This window comes from Medicago truncatula, chromosome 1 (genome assembly GCF_003473485.1).
Source record: "Medicago truncatula cultivar Jemalong A17 chromosome 1, MtrunA17r5.0-ANR, whole genome shotgun sequence".
In the NCBI taxonomy this organism is placed as follows: domain Eukaryota; kingdom Viridiplantae; phylum Streptophyta; class Magnoliopsida; order Fabales; family Fabaceae; genus Medicago; species Medicago truncatula.
In genome coordinates this window covers 13,106,009-13,124,816 of record NC_053042.1, presented here as the reverse complement: position 1 = coordinate 13,124,816, position 18,808 = coordinate 13,106,009, and positions in this window count along the sequence as shown.

The following is an 18,808-nucleotide window of genomic DNA, read 5'->3' as shown; positions in this document are numbered from 1 at the left end:
TTTTTTATGTATTCAAAAGAGCTTTGAATCGGAGTAGATCTAAACTTGAACCTTGATGAAAAAACTTAAGAAAACGGAAGGGAAAAGAGGAGGAACGACGGCGGTTACCTCACGATCTTGTTGCTCCGCGTGTTTGCTCGCGTCCTTGCTTGCTTGTTGCTTGCTTGCGTGCGCGCTGCTTGCTTGCGTGCGCGTTGCTTGCGTGCTTGCTTGCTTGCGTGCGCGCTGCTTGCTTGCGTGCGCGTTGCTTGCGTGCTTCTGTACAGATTCTGTTTTTCCCTTCTTCTTCTCGGATTCGCACGCCTTTCGTGATCGTGCTTGAGTCCGGTGACGGATTCGCACTCGTATTGCGAAAGGAACAAATCGATGATGATGATTCTCTGACGAATCTCCTGAGATTTGCAGAAATTTCAATGGATTTTGATGATTTTGTTATGAATTTGTGTGTTAGGGTTTGATGAATTTCTGTGTTCTTGGTGATTCTGTTTTCTTTGATCTAACAGAATGGAGAGAGAAAGTTTTGATCTGTTTGTGATGTGTCACTGTGTGAATGGAATCCTCTGAAAAAATCTGACACTGTTTCCCTTTTATATGCTGCCATGTGTACCTGAACCAATGAAAAAAAGACACCTGGACTGGACTAAAATTTGTGCGAAAATTGGACCAAAATGCCCTTTGGGGCGCCTCTGCAAAAAAAATGATAATAAAAGGACTGAAATGCAATTTTTAGAAACTTTTGGACTGAAATGCAATTTTGGGACCTTAATCGAGGGACCAAAATGCAATAAAAAAATAAAATTTGAATAAAAAACGCAATTTGATCAAACGTAAAGTGAAACCAAAATAAAATTGACAAAACGGACTAAAACGAACCAATGGCCTAAATGAGGTACTTCAAAGTAACCTCCCCATGCCAAAATTTCACGTGAAATGACCAAAATGCCCCTAGGGCTAAAAACGACCTAAACAGATTCAAATTGACCTGACACTGACTCAGACGCAAACTTAAAATGAATTTAAACAGGGTTTACTGATGAAATGTCAAAAATGAATTTGAAAAGACTCAGAGATAGTCACAAGGATGAAAATGGGTCCCACTGCAGGAAATGACCAAAATACCCTTCTGTATGACTTTTTGCAAATTTTGAAATAAACTGTAGAAAAAGCAATGTAATGATTCAGAGACACTTTTGAATGACTTACAAGACAAGTAAAGACATTTTGAAAGGTTTTATGCAAGAAAAACATAGGTAAAAATGTGATTGAAAACACTGCGTAGCAGAGACAAATTGAACTGTGCAGTTGAAATTTGACATTTGACAATGTTTGAAATGAAATTGGGCCCAGTATTTTTAGGTCCAAAAACAGGGTATAACAGCTGCCCCTATTTAAGTTTCTTTGTCTGGAGAGTCAAGAGACGGAGTCTTTGGCTTGACAGGACGAAGATACTTAAATATTAGCATTTGCACTGTATTTGGACGTAAAAATACGCCTACCCATTTTCAAATAATATGCATGCCATGCATCATTTGGATTATGAATGCAAGACCTCATGGGGATTGGAATTAACAAAATATGTCGTATCCATTGCGGGATTGGTAGACATTGACAAAGATAGTGAATAGCAGAGTAACGGGAAACTAGAAACAAGTTGGACAGGTACAAGCTGTTCTTGGATTCGAACTAGCCACTTGACCGGGGATGAAACAAACAGACAACTGCGAGTTGTTCTTATGGATTCGAACTGGTCACTTCACAGGGGATAGAGGTTACTGGACGAACATGAGTTGTTCTTATGGATTCGAACTAGTAACTCACTTGGGGATATTGGAGAGTGCGAGTTGTTCTTATGGATTCGAACTGGTGACCCGACTGGGGAAATTGACAAGTACGAGTTGTTCTTATGGATTCGAACTGGTTACTCGACTGAAAGCAAGGCAAATAGACAGGTGCGAGCTTGTTCTTGGATGCGAACTGGTTACTCCACCGGAGACAAATACAAAATAGACAGGCGCAAGCTGCTCTTGGATCGAGCTAGCCACTTGAGCGAACAGAGACAGATAGGCGGGTACAAGCTGCTCTTGGATTGAGCTGGGCACTTGACCGATAACATAAGCAAATTGATAGGTACAAGCTGTTCTTGGACTTGAACTAGCCACTTGACCGAACAGAAACATATTCACAGGGGATTGGTTTGTTGACAAAATATAGATTGAGATTGACTTGACGTCGATTTGAATTGAAAGGTAGAAATTGACCGATATTATTGGCTCACAAGGTTTTGACAGAGAACCTGACATGAGTATTGAATTGAGACTGATGTTGACATTGGAAATGCGATATGCATGGATGATATAACAGTTTCATTAAATGCATGGGTACGCAATATGCATGCTTATGCATGTATGAATGCTTGTAATGCATGACTGTTGGCAGTTTGTAGGCACGACTTCACGGGGAAGACAAGACATTAGAGTATTGGGCACGTAGTGGCTCGTGCTATATTACACATTCTTGGAAATCCTCTTTGGAGATGACGTCGTTGGGAGACGTGTCGGAACCATAGCTGAGGGCAGGTAGATATGCAACTTGCTGGAGATAGAATCTTGGAAGACCTGACTGGGGAAAACGCCGTTGTGCTGGGCATTTCAGTGCTGGGTATGTTGTAGACATTGCATCTGTGGTCAATGCTTTTTGCATGTTATTTTCTCAATTTTCATTCATTTTTGCATCCCGTTTTTGCCTGGATTGCCCTTTCGGGTTTTCGACCCACCGGGGAAATAAATTCTTTTCAATGCCCCATTTTTGCCTGAACTGCCCTTTCGGGTCGTCAATCCAGCGGGGTGCTCATTTTTGCCTAAGCCGCCCTTTCGGGTTTTCAACTTAGCGAGCTCATTTATTTTCATGCATTTTTGTTCTGTTTTTTCATTCTTGCCATTGACCACAGACTATCCTGGAGGAGAACCTGCTTGTAACATATATTGAAATAGACATTAACATACTCTCGCTCATGCATGTTTCATTTGATTGTACCCTGTTGCTCAGGTTTGCTTTTCAAAATAAACAAAAAGTTTTCAATTTTCAAAAATGTTTGTTTCAAACATTGTCATTATCAAAATAGAAGGAAAATGTTTTGTATATAGCTTTGAAAGTAGAAGAAAATAGAGTTTTCAAACAAAAACAAAGGCTCAACTTGATGTATAAGAGTGGTGGTCAGCCAAAGGCGTGACTCCACGGATTCACAAAGCTTGGAGAATGGTAATTTTATTGGTTGGTGGTACATTGAACACAGCAATCATTACATTTCCCGAAACTTTGAATTCACAAGTACAAGAGCTTTTGATGAAGACGGTCATTAACAGCTGCAGATGCCCCAAGGGGGACGGTGGTTGGCCAGATATAGTTACTTGCCCTCTTGTTTCAATCTCATTTTTGCATGAACCGCCCTTCCGGGTTTTCGGCTCATCGAGACGCTCATTCTTGCCTGAGTTGCGAACAACCTCAGCGAGCTTTTTCATATTTGTTTTTTTGTGTCCCTTATTTTTGCCTGGACCGCCCTTTCGGGTTTTCGATCCATCGGGAAGCGCATTTTTGCCTAGGCCGCCCTTTCGGGTTTTCGACCTACCACGCTGTTCTTTTCATATTTCTAGGCAAAGTATTTCTTGACTATATCGGCATTCACTAGATTTGGAAGTTCCACACCATCCATGTGTGTAAGGATTAAAGCACCACCAGAGAAGGCCTTCTTGACAACATAAGGACCTTCATAGTTAGGCGTCCACTTGCCCCTTGGGTCGGGTTGCTGGCTTATCCTCCTTTTCAATACAAGTTCTCCTACCTTGAATTCTCGAGGATGTACTTTCTTGTCAAAAGCAGTCTTCATTCTTGCTTGATATGACTGTCCGCGAGCCATGGCATCCATACGTTTTTCCTCAATCAAATTCAACTGATCATACCGGCTTTGGCACCATTCAGCCTCAGATAACTTTGCTTCCATGATCACACGGAGGGATGGGATCTCCACTTCCAAAGGAAGAACTGCTTCCATACCATATACAAGAGAGAAAGGGGTTGCCCCGGTTGAACTGCGCACAGTAGTACGGTAGCCATGCAGAGCATAGGGTAACATCTCATGCCAGTCCTTGTAAGTGGTTACCATCTTCTGGACAATTCTCTTGATATTCTTGTTGGCGGCCTCAACTGCACCATTCATCTGAGGTCTATAGGGAGAAGAGTTATGATGCTCAATTTTGAATTCTTCACAAAGAGCTTGCACCACATTGTTGTTCAGGTTGGTACCATTGTCAGTAATAATCTTGCTGGGAACACCATATCGACAGATGATGTTGTTCTTGATGAACTTAGCTACCACTTGCTTGGTCACATTGGTATAAGATGCTGCTTCAACCCACTTGGTGAAGTAGTCAATTGCCACTAAGATGAAACGATGACCATTTGAAGCCTTTGGTTCAATTCTTCCAATCATGTCGATGCCCCACATTGAAAACGGCCATGGGGATGACATAACATTGAGAGCGTGCGGAGGCACATGAATCTTATCAGCATAGATTTGACATTTGTGGCATTTTCTGGCGTACTGGTAGCAATCATGCTCCATGGCCATCCAGTAGTAACCTGCTCGTAACAACTTCCTTGACATAGTATGCCCTGTAGCGTGGGTCCCGAAGGTACCGTCATGTACATCATGCATTAACTGCTCTGCTTCGTGTTCATCAACACATCTTAACAATACCATGTCATAGTTCCTCTTGTACAGAATATTTCCATCTAACAGGAATCTACCGGCCAATCTTCTCAGGGTCTTCTTGTCTTGTTTGGAAGCACCTGGCGGATACTCACGGCTCAGCAAGAACTGCTTGATGTCATAGTACCAGGGTCTATAGTCAACCCCATTTTCACCAGCCTGATCGATCACATCCCCAATAGCAAACACATGCGAAGGTCTTTCAAGGCGTTGCACTTTAATTATTGGCACATCATTCCAATGGTTTACTCGAAACATGGAGGATAGAGTAGCAAGAGCATCAGCCATTTGGTTCTCATCACGAGGAATATGATGCAGCTCAACCTTTGTAAAATATGTCAGAAGGCGTCTCGCATAATCACGATAAGGAATCAACTTAGCATGGTGGGTCTCCCATTCACCCTTTATCTGATTGATGACGAGCGCAGAATCTCCATAGATGTCGAGGTGTTTGATTCTCATGTCAATTGCTTCCTCGATCCCGAAGATACATGCTTCATACTCAGCCATGTTGTTGGTACATTCGAACAGAATTCGGGCGGTAAAGGGAATGTGATGCCCTTGCGGGGATACAATGACTGCCCCAATTCCCTTACCATAAGCATTGACAGCACCATCAAAGACTAAACCCCACTTGCTATTGGGATCTGGACCTTCATTAATCAACGGTTCGTCGCAGTCTTTGGATTTCAAATACATGATCTCTTCATCAGGGAAATTGAATTCAATTGGTTGGTAATCGTCAAGAGGTTGGTAAGCAAGATGATCGGCAAGAATGCTGCCTTTGATTGCCTTTTGAGTTTTGAACACAATATCATATTCAGACAAAAGCATCTGCCAGCGTGCGATCTTCCCAGTAACGGCCGCTTTCTCAAAGATATACTTTATCGGATCCATTCTGGATATCAACCAAGTTGTATGATTCACCAAATAATGGCGCAGGCGTTTAGCAGCCCAAGCTAGAGCACAACAAGTCTTCTCAAGCATTGTATACCGAGTTTCACAATCGGTGAACTTCTTGCTTAGATAGTAGATAGCATGCTCTTTCTTTCCGGTTTCATCTTGTTGACCAAGTACACATCCCATGGATTCATCAAATACTGCCAAATACATAATCAAAGGCCTTCCTTCCACGGGAGGGACAAGGATAGGTGGTTCCAGCAGGTAATTCTTGATGCTATCAAAAGCTTCTTGGCATTCATCATTCCATACAACAGGCTGGTTCTTTCTAAGTAGCTTGAAGATCGGCCCGCAGGTTGCAGTCATATGAGATATGAATCGGGAGATGTAATTCAAACGTCCCAAGAAACCTCTGACTTGCTTCTCTGTCCGTGGAGCTGGCATTTCTCGGATGGCCCGGACTTTATCAGGATCGACTTCAATGCCCTTTTGGCTGACAATGAAGCCTAATAACTTTCCGGACCTGACACCAAATGTACATTTGTTGGGATTCAATCGCAGCTTGTATTTTCTCAACCTTTCAAACATCTTTGTTAAATATTCAACATGCTGCTCCTCATCTGCTGACTTCACAATCATGTCATCCACATATACCTCGACTTCTTTGTGAATCATGTCATGAAACAGAGTGGTCATTCCCCTTTGGTAGGTAGCACCAGCATTGATTAGGCCGAACGGCATCACTTTGTAGCAGAAAGTACCCCATGGAGTGATAAAAGATGTCTTTTCTCTATCTTCAGGAGACATCTTGATTTGATTATAACCGGAAAAACCGTCCATGAAGGAGAACACCTTAGATTGAGCAGTATTATCAACAAGCACATCAATATGAGGTAATGGAAAGTTGTCTTTCGGACTGGCTTTGTTCAAGTCCCTGAAGTCAACACACATCCGGACTTTACCATCCTTCTTTGGCACAGGCACAATATTGGCAACCCATTCGGGATACTCAACTGTCATGAGGAAACCCGCATCAATCTGCTTTTGAACTTCATTCTTGATCTTGAGAGCCATATCGGGATGAGTCCTTCTCAATTTCTGCCTGACGGGAGGGCATTCAGGCTTGGTAGGGATCCGATGCTCCACAATCATAGGGTCTAGACCGGGCATATCTTCATAGGACCATGCAAAAATATCCGGATATTCCCGGAGGAGTTGGATGATCTTCTGTTTAACCCCTTTCTCTAGAGTAGCACCAATCTTGATTTCTCGCTTGTTTTCCTCGGTACCTATGTTGATAAGCTCAATTTCTTCCTGGTGAGGCTGAATGGCTTTCTTTTCTTGCTCAAGTAACCGAGTAATCTCATATGGTACGTCATCACCTTCCTCATCTTCGGCTTCATACACAGGGAATTCAAAATTTGGAGGAACCGTAGGATTACTGTGTTCAACGGGTTTATTATGGTTCAACCTGCATATAATGATTGGATGATTTTAGAAAGAGTTTTTTTTTTTTCATGCAGATTTTTGAAATTAATAAGAAAATACAGACGTTTTGGTTTTTTCTGGCATTACCATTGTTTCCAAGGGAAAAAGCACTAAAAAAATAGTCGTGGAAGAAACGACAAAATTTTATTAATCAACGGCAATGCCGAAACAAACATGCCCTTACAGAAAATATCACTCTCGCTTTGGGTAGAGCGAGAGGATTGTTATTTTGAAAACAAAGCATTAAAGCAACAAGACACATTACTCAGAAACATGCATGATTGAAGGAATGTCAATGGCATCCCAATTTGTCGCAATGCCTCCTGGTATAACAAATGCAGGCCTGAGACCAGATCCAGTGGCTTCTTCAGAGATAGCATTAACAAACCCTGCACTGTGGAAGACTCCCGAGGAAACCCTTGATGACGGGGAGAACCCGAGACCTTCTTTACGCTTGTTCTCGCAGAGCTGTATCACCTTGCCCCAGCCGGCAGTCTGACCTTCTTGGATGGCTCTCTGAGCATCCTTTAATGAAGCCATAGCAGCCCCAACTTCCTTAGACTCTGCACCTTCAATGGTCAAACCTTGGAAAGCAGTCCCTTCAGCAGACCCTGCTTCAATACAAGAAAAAGAAGACAACTGGCTGACTAAGTATGCTTCTTCACCATGGATTGTAACGAGTTTTCCATTCTTCACAAATTTCAACTTCTGATGTAAGGTGGAAGTAACCGCACCTGCATCGTGTATCCACGGTCTTCCCAGCAGGCAACTGTAGGATGCATTAATGTCCATCACTTGGAAAGTAACCAAAAAATTCTCAGGGCCAATGGTTATCGGCAAGTCTATCTCTCCCAGCACATTCTTTCGAGATCCATCAAAAGCTTTGACCAAGAAAGTACTTCTTCTCAACGGGGTCCCACGGTAGCTCAACTGATCTAGAGTTGTCTTGGGCATTACATTGAGAGAGGAACCGGTATCCACCAACACATTTGATATCATGTCTGATTTGCAATTCACCGAGATGTGTAAAGCCAGATTGTGACTCTTTCCCGCTTCCGGCAACTCTTCTTCACTAAACCAGATGTTGTTACAAGCAGTGATATTTCCCACTATGCCACCAAAACGATCTACCGAGACTTCGTGGTCAACATAAGCCTGCTCCAGCACTTTCAACAAGGTATTCCTGTGAGCCTCAGAGCTCAAGAGTAATGACAAGACGGATATCTTCGAAGGAGTCTGCAGCAACTGATCAACGATCTTGTAGTCACTCCTCTTTATTATCCTCAGAATCTCATCTAAATTTGAATCCTCTATAGATTTGCCTGGCTGGTTCACATCTGTAGCAATGGGTGAAACAACGGTTGGAGTTGCTTCTTCAACTGGTGGAGTGATTGGCGTAGCTACCTTCTTCTGAAATAATGGCGGACGAACCTTCCCGCTTCTTAGCGCTGCAGAAGTCCCTTCGGCAATATTGCTTACTGTGGCAAAGGAGGCTAGAGGCACCTCTACTCCATTTTCTATCATAGTAGCATTGTATTTGTATGGCACTGCCTTGTCCGAAACATAAGGAATTGGTCCTGGCAACCTTATCACCAAAGGCTCAGCACACTTCTTCAAAGGTACACTCTTGACGGGCGGATCGTGAAAAACTGGCACAATCACGCAAACATCACTGACGGTCAGAAGATTATCATTCATCAAGCTTTGGATGTCGTCTTGAACAGCATGGCAACCCAAAGGATCACGGAGGCATCCTAGACACTTGGCATGATCATGACTGAACAGAGAAGCTTTGCACAGCTTGATGTGCAGAGGTACCAGAGGAGTTGCGACGTTGCGGACATCAAGTCTAGGAACTTCCTCACACACTTCGATCATATTCACAGCGGCATGATTTGGAAGAGGATTGTCAAGGACATGTGGAACATTATTCTCAAAAGTCAGCTTTCCCTGATCAATGAGCTTCTTCACGATATACTTCAAAGCATAACACCCCTCGACATCATGACCTAAGGCACCTTGATGAAAGTCACATTTGAGATCAGACCTGAACCTTGGAGGCAACGGATCAGGTGGTGGCTTGCCCTGTCTAGTTGTACAATGACCTCTCTGGAGTAAGGTTGGAAGAAGTTCTGCATACAACATTGGTATAGGAGGAAAAGTTGGTCTAGCATATTGCTGCTGCTGCTGTTGTTGTTGTTGTTGAACCGGCAACTGTTGTTTCATCTGTTGGGCAATTGCATTGACGGGCACTTGAGGCTGGCCCTGTGGCAAAGGGTACTGATGATAAAACGGTGGGAAGAACGGATGCTGAGAATACGGCATATATGGGTATGACGGAGGCATTTGAGCTGCATTGATAGGAGCAACGGTAGCCATGGATTGACCGGCTCCAGCTGACACCATCCCCACTTCCGTTTCTTTCTTCTTGTGGTGTCCATTACCATACCTCTTCGACGCACTTGCAGAAGATTCAGCTTTCTCAAACACAATGATTCCATCCCTGACGGCTTCCTCAAGACGGGTTCCCATAGTGACCATCTCCGAAAAGTTGTTCGGGGCAGCGATGATCATCCTCTCAACATAATCTTTCTTCAAGGTCTTTAAGAATGTCTGGGTCATTTCTTCTTCATCTAAAGCAGGAGTGATACGGGCAGCTGCCCCTCTCCACCTTTGCGCATATTCACGGAAACTTTCCTCCTTTTTCTGAGATAGGGACCTGAGGAACTCCCTATTCGGCTTCAACCGAGTGTTAAACCCGTAGTGGCTCCTGAAAGCGGTGGCTAGCTCATCAAAAGTATGGACATCGTCTTTGCTCAGACTAGTATACCACTCTGCAGCATCTTCCATCAGACTGTCTTGGAAGTAATGGATCATAAGGGAATCATTGTCCTTGTAGTTGCCCATCTTCCGGACGTATTTGATGATGTGATTTTGAGGACAAGTTAGCCCGTTGTACCGGTCGAAGTCCGGAATCTTGAACTTTTTAGGGACATCCACTTTTGACACTAAGCAAAGGTCTTGAGTTTTGACAGAGTCTGCATTTCCTCGGTTGGCCTGGATTTCGTGACGGAGTTCTTTAGCAAGTTCCTCCATCATCTCTTCCATAGTCTTGGTTACGGGGATGCTTCTGTGCTGTGTGTTGATGTTAACACCTTGAGGCAGAGTGTGTACCAGAGGCTCAGTGACAGCTGCTGTTGTTTGTGGCAAAGTAGCAATGATGGATGCGGCATTTGTTGCAGGGATCAGAACATTGTTACCAGTGCCCGAGGTGCTTGCTGTAGCAACGGGAGTGAAGAACGGTGGAAGCCCATACGGAAACCCCACTGGCATAGTAAAGCGGTTGTCTGCAGAAGTGGTAGGGAGCACGCTTGTAGTTACTGGTGCAGCTGTGGTTGTAGGGATAGCTGTAGCTGATTGCTCTTGAGCAGCTAGTAGAGCAGTCATGACGTCATTAGCTTTAGCCAATTCCTCCTTTAGAGAGGCTAACTCGGTGCGAAGCTGAGCGTTCTCTTCTTCCATAGCCCTTTTCTTTCTTCTGTATTCTCTGGTTCGATCAATTCTATCTGGTTCGTAAACTCTCTGAGCACGAGCCACTTTTCACACTGCGGCAGAGGAACCAGGAGATAGTGAGCACTTGGAAGCCTTTGTGACCAATGCATGATGCATATGATGCATGATATGCAAATGCAAATGCGAAAGACTTATTTTTTTATCGAAGGATTTTTAAACAAATTAGAAATCTTGCAAATAAACAAAATTACACAACATTTTCAACAAGGTAAACAAATAGAGCTCTCAAGCATAGGAAGTAGTCGGAAGATCATCGGACTCGGAATCTGAATCACAGTATCTGTCAAAGAAATCTCGTCGTCCTCGAGCTCTCTTGGAATCCCTCATAAGCAGCTCGTCTTTCTCTTCCAATTCCCTCCGGGCTTTAGCTAGTTCTTTCTTCAACATCAGATTCTCATGAGTCTTCTGCTCATCTCTACCATCCAAAGTCATGATTAGATTCTCGGCTTGATTATACCGAGCTTTCCACACTTGCTTCTCACGACTCTCCATAGCTAGATGCTCCTGATACATATCCTGAGTTGCGGGAAGCAGAGGTAGAGGCATAGATGGGGTAGATGAAGACACATATCTCATAGCTGGATAAGGCATACCAATCTCCTCAGCTCGATCTATCACCCACTGAGTATAGGCCCCATGAGCGACACCGGATCTCACACCTAGATGCTTCACACTCTTCCTTCGAACCTTGGACCAAGCGTCTATGAAAGCTTTCCTTTGTCCGGTGGGAGCATTCATGTAGAAGAAGAACTCTGGAGATGTAGCAAGATTGATGGGCTTCGACCTCATAGGAAAACCAAACTGTCTCATAGCAAGCTCGGGATTGTAGTTGATTCCTCCACGAGTACCAAGAAGAGGTACATTGAGAAAGTCTCCACAACCCATGATAATTTCCTTGGCTTGAGAGGCGGGAGTGATCCAGACGACCTCATTAGGAGTGAGGGCCATAATCCGCTGCGAGTAGGACCAGTTTTCCGAGTTGTCGTGGAAGGAACTCGGAAGGTGCGAAATAAACCACCTATACAAGAGAGATATGCAGCAAAGAATATACCCACGGCCCTTGAGAGTCCTGTCATGGATGGCGTGGTAAGTATCCGCTAGCAAAGTAGGAACCGGGTTCTTGGAATGAAAGATCTCGATAGCATTCATGTCCACGAAGTTGTCGAGGTTCGGAAAGAGAATGAGCCCGTAGATAAGCAAAGCAAGAATAGCCTCGAGTGTATCCTGACGAGTAGTACCGAGATTAGCCTGATCAAGAAGATACTTCGAAGTGAACCCCTGGATGTGAGATTTGGTAATAAGATGGTTGGAGACGTCGGAAGTCTTGAGGTAGAGATCCTTAGCAATAACCAGAGGAGTAAGAGAAGCCCCGGGACCGGTGAAAGGTGTCTTCTCGGCTATAGGTAAACCCACTAGATTGGAGTAAACCTCGAGAGTAGGAACCAACTGGAAGTCCGGGAAAGTGAAGCAACGGAAGCTCGGATCATAAAACTGCACTAGAGTGTGCACTAGCTTCTCTTCCACATCGGTTCGGAGCAAAGTAAGCAATCCCCCATATCGGAGTCGGAACCCTGTTTGACTCTTGACCTTGAGTGCCAACTCTCTCAAACTAACCAAATCCACTTCCTTGAACTTGTAGCACTTAGTCTTCTTCATACCTGTGATTATTTACAAAAATTCTCATTTGTTTAAACCCTTCGATGAATGCATGAAAAATGTTTATGCATGAATGCATGTATGCATGATTGTTTTGTTTAGTTATAATGTGGGTTGAGATTCAAAGTAACAGGGCCACGGATGGACACGGCGTCCGGCGAACTAAGGCTTTGGATAGTAGTAACCAAGGTTCTAACACAGTTCCCAAACTGCAACCTCTCTCACATATATCATGGTAGTACAGGACGACACCCGTTCCATGATTATTTGTGAGAAGGTCTAGTTTGAGTGTAGTATCGCGTGACGACTAAAGTTTGAGACAACACTCAATTTAGCCACCGCACTACGTCCTAAGAAGGCTAGGATGGGTTTGGTAACTACGGTTCATAGCTTCGTCGAACAATTGAAAGTGAAGTGCCTAAGCATGACAACACACGCCGACAATATCACCTTCAAAATGCCTCAGCTATGTGAGATTGATCGCATAATCCAATACACGAGGCAACCCCCGGATCGAATTGTCGATTATATCTCTACCTAAACATAAGTTCACTCAGCCCGGGTTAGGACTTTTGATATTCTCACCCCACACGTTGAATGAAAGTAAACAAATATTCACATATATAAGCAATAAAATAGAGCATAAATATAAACTAAGGAAAACTAGGCGCGACCCGCTAAAAAGAATCCCCAGTGAAGTCGCCATTTCTGTTATCATGGTTTTTGGGTGCCAAGCCATTAATTGGACTTGAACCTTTTGACCGTTGATGTCTCTCTTTTTTCTTGGGAAGGGAAAAATTGAGAAAAAACCCTTAGATTCTAAGTTCGGGGGTCGGTTTTACTACGGGAAGGTGTTAGGCACCCGGAGTAACTATAGTCCTCTATAGGAGCCGTTTTCCTAAGTTGATTTCTACGCTTTAGTTTTATTGCTTATTTGTAAAAAAAGAAAATGTGATTAGTTAAGAATGGGGGTGAGAAGAAGTAGAATTTGATTTTATTTCGGCTTGGATGAGTTTTGACTCATTGCCTACGTACCCTTTTAAGGGATCAAAACCGTTCGTAGTTCTTACTAAAAAACTTGTTTTTTGTTTTAATTGTTTGATTTTAAGTTTTGAAAAAAAAAAGTTTTGAAGAAGGAGATTGGGAGGCTTCATGAGCATTAGATTTAGCAAAAAAGTGAGGTTTGATTAGTGATTAGAAAGAAAGTCTAAATGATTAAGATGAATTGAATTTTTTCTTAAGAAAAAAAAAGAAAGGAAAAAAAATGAAGTGTTGACTTCATACTTATTATGAAAGTTTTTGAAGTGAAGTTCAATTATTTTTTGAAAAAAGATGGATTTTCTCTAAGTGTTTAAAACCTAAACGCTTATTTAACCATACAATCCTATGCATACATCTAAGGTGAGTGTGTGCGTGTCGGTGCGTCATAGTGTCCATGGTCCATATTACAAAAATTGCCTAAATACATTCTATGGCCCCTTTGCCAAGCTACAAAATAATGATGACAAATTACATCTCTAAATGAATTAAAACTTGAAAAAAAAATAAATGCTAGGCTAAAGAAGGTGGAGGGAATACTAAATGAGATGCATGAAACATGGAAATAAACTTGTTAGTCAAAAGAAAGAACATAATAAGCACTAAGAAATAAAAGCATGCAAGATGGCACAAAAAGTTAACAAAATGACATTAAACCCTAAAAACTTAGGTATGAAACCTAAAGCATTCTTGGCCTCTAATTCTCATGCTTTAACAAATTTTGCAAGAGTTTTCTTTATCTCAAGTTATAGCATAGAATTATTGGAAACATGCAAACATGGTTTCATGCCATATCTTCTAGAATAAACTTGGCATTTTATATCTTTCAAAATATGCATATATTGTTCATAAAATCAAGCACTCATGAACCAAATCAAAACAGCAAATCAACATGAAATTAGTGGCACAAATCTCTCATATTAACACGTCAAGTAGCTTTTATTACATATTCTCACATCAAGGACAAATGTGTGAAGAAGAATCCATAACAAATAATTTAAAGAGAATTAAAATGCTATGAATTAATTATACAAAAATTTCATAGATCCTTAATGTTCAAAAATGTCATAAAAACACTAAGAAAATATCAAGAAACATGTGATAATTTTTGGAGATTTTTTGGAGAAAATTTTAAGCATGCAGGGGTTCAAACAGCAAAGAAATATGGTGCAAATAGCAGGAAAACAAACAAAAACGTAAAAGATCAAAGCCCAAACCAAAGGCCCAATACACAAAACTCAGATTGCACAGGAGACGTTAGATTGATCTGAAGGCTGAGAATGAGAGAGTAAAATCGAAAATAAACCGGACCGGTTCAAGTCTCTATATATAGAGGTGAAATCCGGTTTTTTTCATTTTGATACTCCTCTTTCTCTTTCTTCTCTCTTTTTAGAGAGAGAAGCTCCAACTTCTCTCTAACTTTCCGGTCATCTTCTCCGGTTGGCATGGCTTTTCCGGCGCGGCGGACGGCGGTGGCGCCTCCGCGCCGGAGTTCGAAACTGCTCCGATTCAAATTTTTTTTACGTTTTTAAACATCCTTTTTTATGTATTACTCGAATCCGAGCTTAGATTTTTCAAAAGAGCTTTGAATCGGAGTAGATCTAAACTTGAACCTTGATGAAAAAACTTAAGAAAACGGAAGGGAAAAGAGGAGGAACGACGGCGGTTACCTCACGATCTTGTTGCTCCGCGTGTTTGCTCGCGTCCTTGCTTGCTTGTTGCTTGCTTGCGTGCGCGCTGCTTGCTTGCGTGCGCGTTGCTTGCGTGCTTGCTTGCTTGCGTGCGCGCTGCTTGCTTGCGTGCGCGTTGCTTGCGTGCTTCTGTACAGATTCTGTTTTTCCCTTCTTCTTCTCGGATTCGCACGCCTTTCGTGATCGTGCTTGAGTCCGGTGACGGATTCGCACTCGTATTGCGAAAGGAACAAATCGATGATGATGATTCTCTGACGAATCTCCTGAGATTTGCAGAAATTTCAATGGATTTTGATGATTTTGTTATGAATTTGTGTGTTAGGGTTTGATGAATTTCTGTGTTCTTGGTGATTCTGTTTTCTTTGATCTAACAGAATGGAGAGAGAAAGTTTTGATCTGTTTGTGATGTGTCACTGTGTGAATGGAATCCTCTGAAAAAATCTGACACTGTTTCCCTTTTATATGCTGCCATGTGTACCTGAACCAATGAAAAAAAGACACCTGGACTGGACTAAAATTTGTGCGAAAATTGGACCAAAATGCCCTTTGGGGCGCCTCTGCAAAAAAAATGATAATAAAAGGACTGAAATGCAATTTTTAGAAACTTTTGGACTGAAATGCAATTTTGGGACCTTAATCGAGGGACCAAAATGCAATAAAAAAATAAAATTTGAATAAAAAACGCAATTTGATCAAACGTAAAGTGAAACCAAAATAAAATTGACAAAACGGACTAAAACGAACCAATGGCCTAAATGAGGTACTTCAAAGTAACCTCCCCATGCCAAAATTTCACGTGAAATGACCAAAATGCCCCTAGGGCTAAAAACGACCTAAACAGATTCAAATTGACCTGACACTGACTCAGACGCAAACTTAAAATGAATTTAAACAGGGTTTACTGATGAAATGTCAAAAATGAATTTGAAAAGACTCAGAGATAGTCACAAGGATGAAAATGGGTCCCACTGCAGGAAATGACCAAAATACCCTTCTGTATGACTTTTTGCAAATTTTGAAATAAACTGTAGAAAAAGCAATGTAATGATTCAGAGACACTTTTGAATGACTTACAAGACAAGTAAAGACATTTTGAAAGGTTTTATGCAAGAAAAACATAGGTAAAAATGTGATTGAAAACACTGCGTAGCAGAGACAAATTGAACTGTGCAGTTGAAATTTGACATTTGACAAAGTTTGAAATGAAATTGGGCCCAGTATTTTTAGGTCCAAAAACAGGGTATAACAGATAGCATCAAGAATTACCTGCTAGAACCACCTATCCTTGTCCCACCCGTGGAAGGAAGGCCTTTGATTATGTATTTGGCAGTATTTGATGAATCCATGGGATGCGTACTTGGTCAACAAGATGAGACTGGAAAGAAAGAACATGCTATCTACTACCTAAGCAAGAAGTTCACCGATTGTGAAACTCGGTATACAATGCTTGAGAAGACTTGTTGTGCTCTGGCCTGGGCCGCTAAACGCCTGCGTCATTATTTGGTGAATCATACGACTTGGTTGATATCCAGAATGGATCCGATAAAGTATATCTTTGAGAAAGCTGCTGTTACTGGGAAGATTGCACGCTGGCAGATGCTTTTGTCTGAATATGATATTGTGTTCAAAACTCAAAAGGCAATCAAAGGTAGCATTCTTGCCGATCATCTTGCGTACCAACCTCTTGATGATTACCAACCAATTGAATTCGACTTCCCCGATGAAGAGATCATGTATTTGAAATCAAAAGACTGCGAAGAACCGTTGATTGAGGAAGGTCCAGATCCCACTAGCAAGTGGGGTTTAGTCTTTGATGGTGCTGTCAATGCTTATGGTAAAGGAATTGAGGCAGTCATTGTATCCCCACAAGGGCATCACATTCCTTTTACCGCCCGGATTCTGTTCGAATGTACCAACAATATGGCTGAGTATGAAGCATGTATCTTTAGGATCGAGGAAGCAATTGACATGAGAATCAAACACCTCGACATCTATGGAGATTTCGCGCTCGTCATCAATCAGATAAAGGGTGAATGGGAGACCCATCATGCTAAGTTGATTCCTTATCGTGATTATGCGAGACGTTTGCTGACATATTTTACAAAGGTTGAGCTGCACCATATTCCTCGTGACGAGAACCAAATGGTTGATGCTCTTGCTACTCTATCCTCCATGTTTCGAGTAAACCATTGGAATGATATGCCACTAATCAAAGTGCAACGCCTTGAAAGACCTTCACATGTGTTTGCTATTGGGGATGTGATCGATCAGGCTGGCGAAAATGTGATTGACTATAAACCCTGGTACTACGACATCAAACAGTTCTTGCTGAGCCGTGAGTATCCGCCGGGTGCTTCCAAACAAGACAAGAAGACCTTGAGAAGATTGGCCAGTAGATTCCTGTTAGATGGAGATATTCTGTACAAGAGAAACTATGACATGGTATTGTTAAGATGTGTTGATGAACATGAAGCGGAGCAGTTAATGCATGATGTACATGACGGTACCTTCGGGACCCATGCTACAGGGCATACTATGTCAAGGAAGTTGTTGCGAGCAGGTTACTACTGGATGGCCATGGAGCATGATTGCTACCAGCACGCCAGAAAGTGCCACAAATGTCAAATCTATGCTGATAAGATTCATGTGCCTCCGCACGCTCTCAATGTTATTGCATCCCCATGGCCGTTCTCAATGTGGGGCATCGACATGATTGGAAGAATTGAACCGAAGGCTTCAAATGGTCATCGTTTCATCTTAGTGGCAATTGACTACTTCACCAAATGGGTTGAAGCAGCATCTTATACCAATGTGACCAAGCAAGTGGTAGCTAAGTTCATCAAGAACAACATCATCTGTCGATATGGTGTTCCCAGCAAGATTATTACCGACAATGGTACCAACCTGAACAACAATGTGGTGCAAGCTCTTTGTGAAGAATTCAAAATTGAGCATCATAACTCTTCTCCCTATAGACCTCAGATGAATGGTGCAGTTGAGGCCGCCAACAAGAATATCAAGAGGATTGTTCAGAAAATGGTAACCACTTACAAGGACTGGCATGAGATGTTACCCTATGCTCTGCATGGCTACCGTACTACCGTGCGCAGTTCAACCGGGGCAACCCCTTTCTCTCTTGTATATGGTATGGAAGCAGTTCTTCCTTTGGAAGTGGAGATCCCATCCCTCCGTGTGATCATGGAAGCAAAGTTATCTGAGGCTGAATGGTGCCAAAGCTGGTATGATCAGTTGAATTTGATTGAGGAAAAACGTATGGATGCCATGGCTCGTGGACAGTCATATCAAGCAAGAATGAAGACTGCCTTTGACAAGAAAGTCCATCCTCGAGAATTCAAGGTAGGAGAACTTGTATTGAAAAGGAGGGTAAGCCAGCAACCCGACCCAAGGGGCAAGTGGACGCCTAACTATGAAGGTCCTTATGTTGTCAAGAAGGCCTTCTCCGGTGGTGCTTTAATCCTTACACACATGGATGGTGTAGAACTTCCAAATCCAGTGAATGCTGATATAGTCAAGAAATACTTTGCCTAGAAATATGAAAAGAACAGCGTGGTAGGTCGAAAACCCGAAAGGGCGGCCTAGGCAAAAATGCGCTTCCCGGTGGATCGAAAACCCGAAAGGGCGGTCCAGGCAAAAATAAGGGACAAAAAAATATATGAAAAAGCTCGCTGAGATTGCA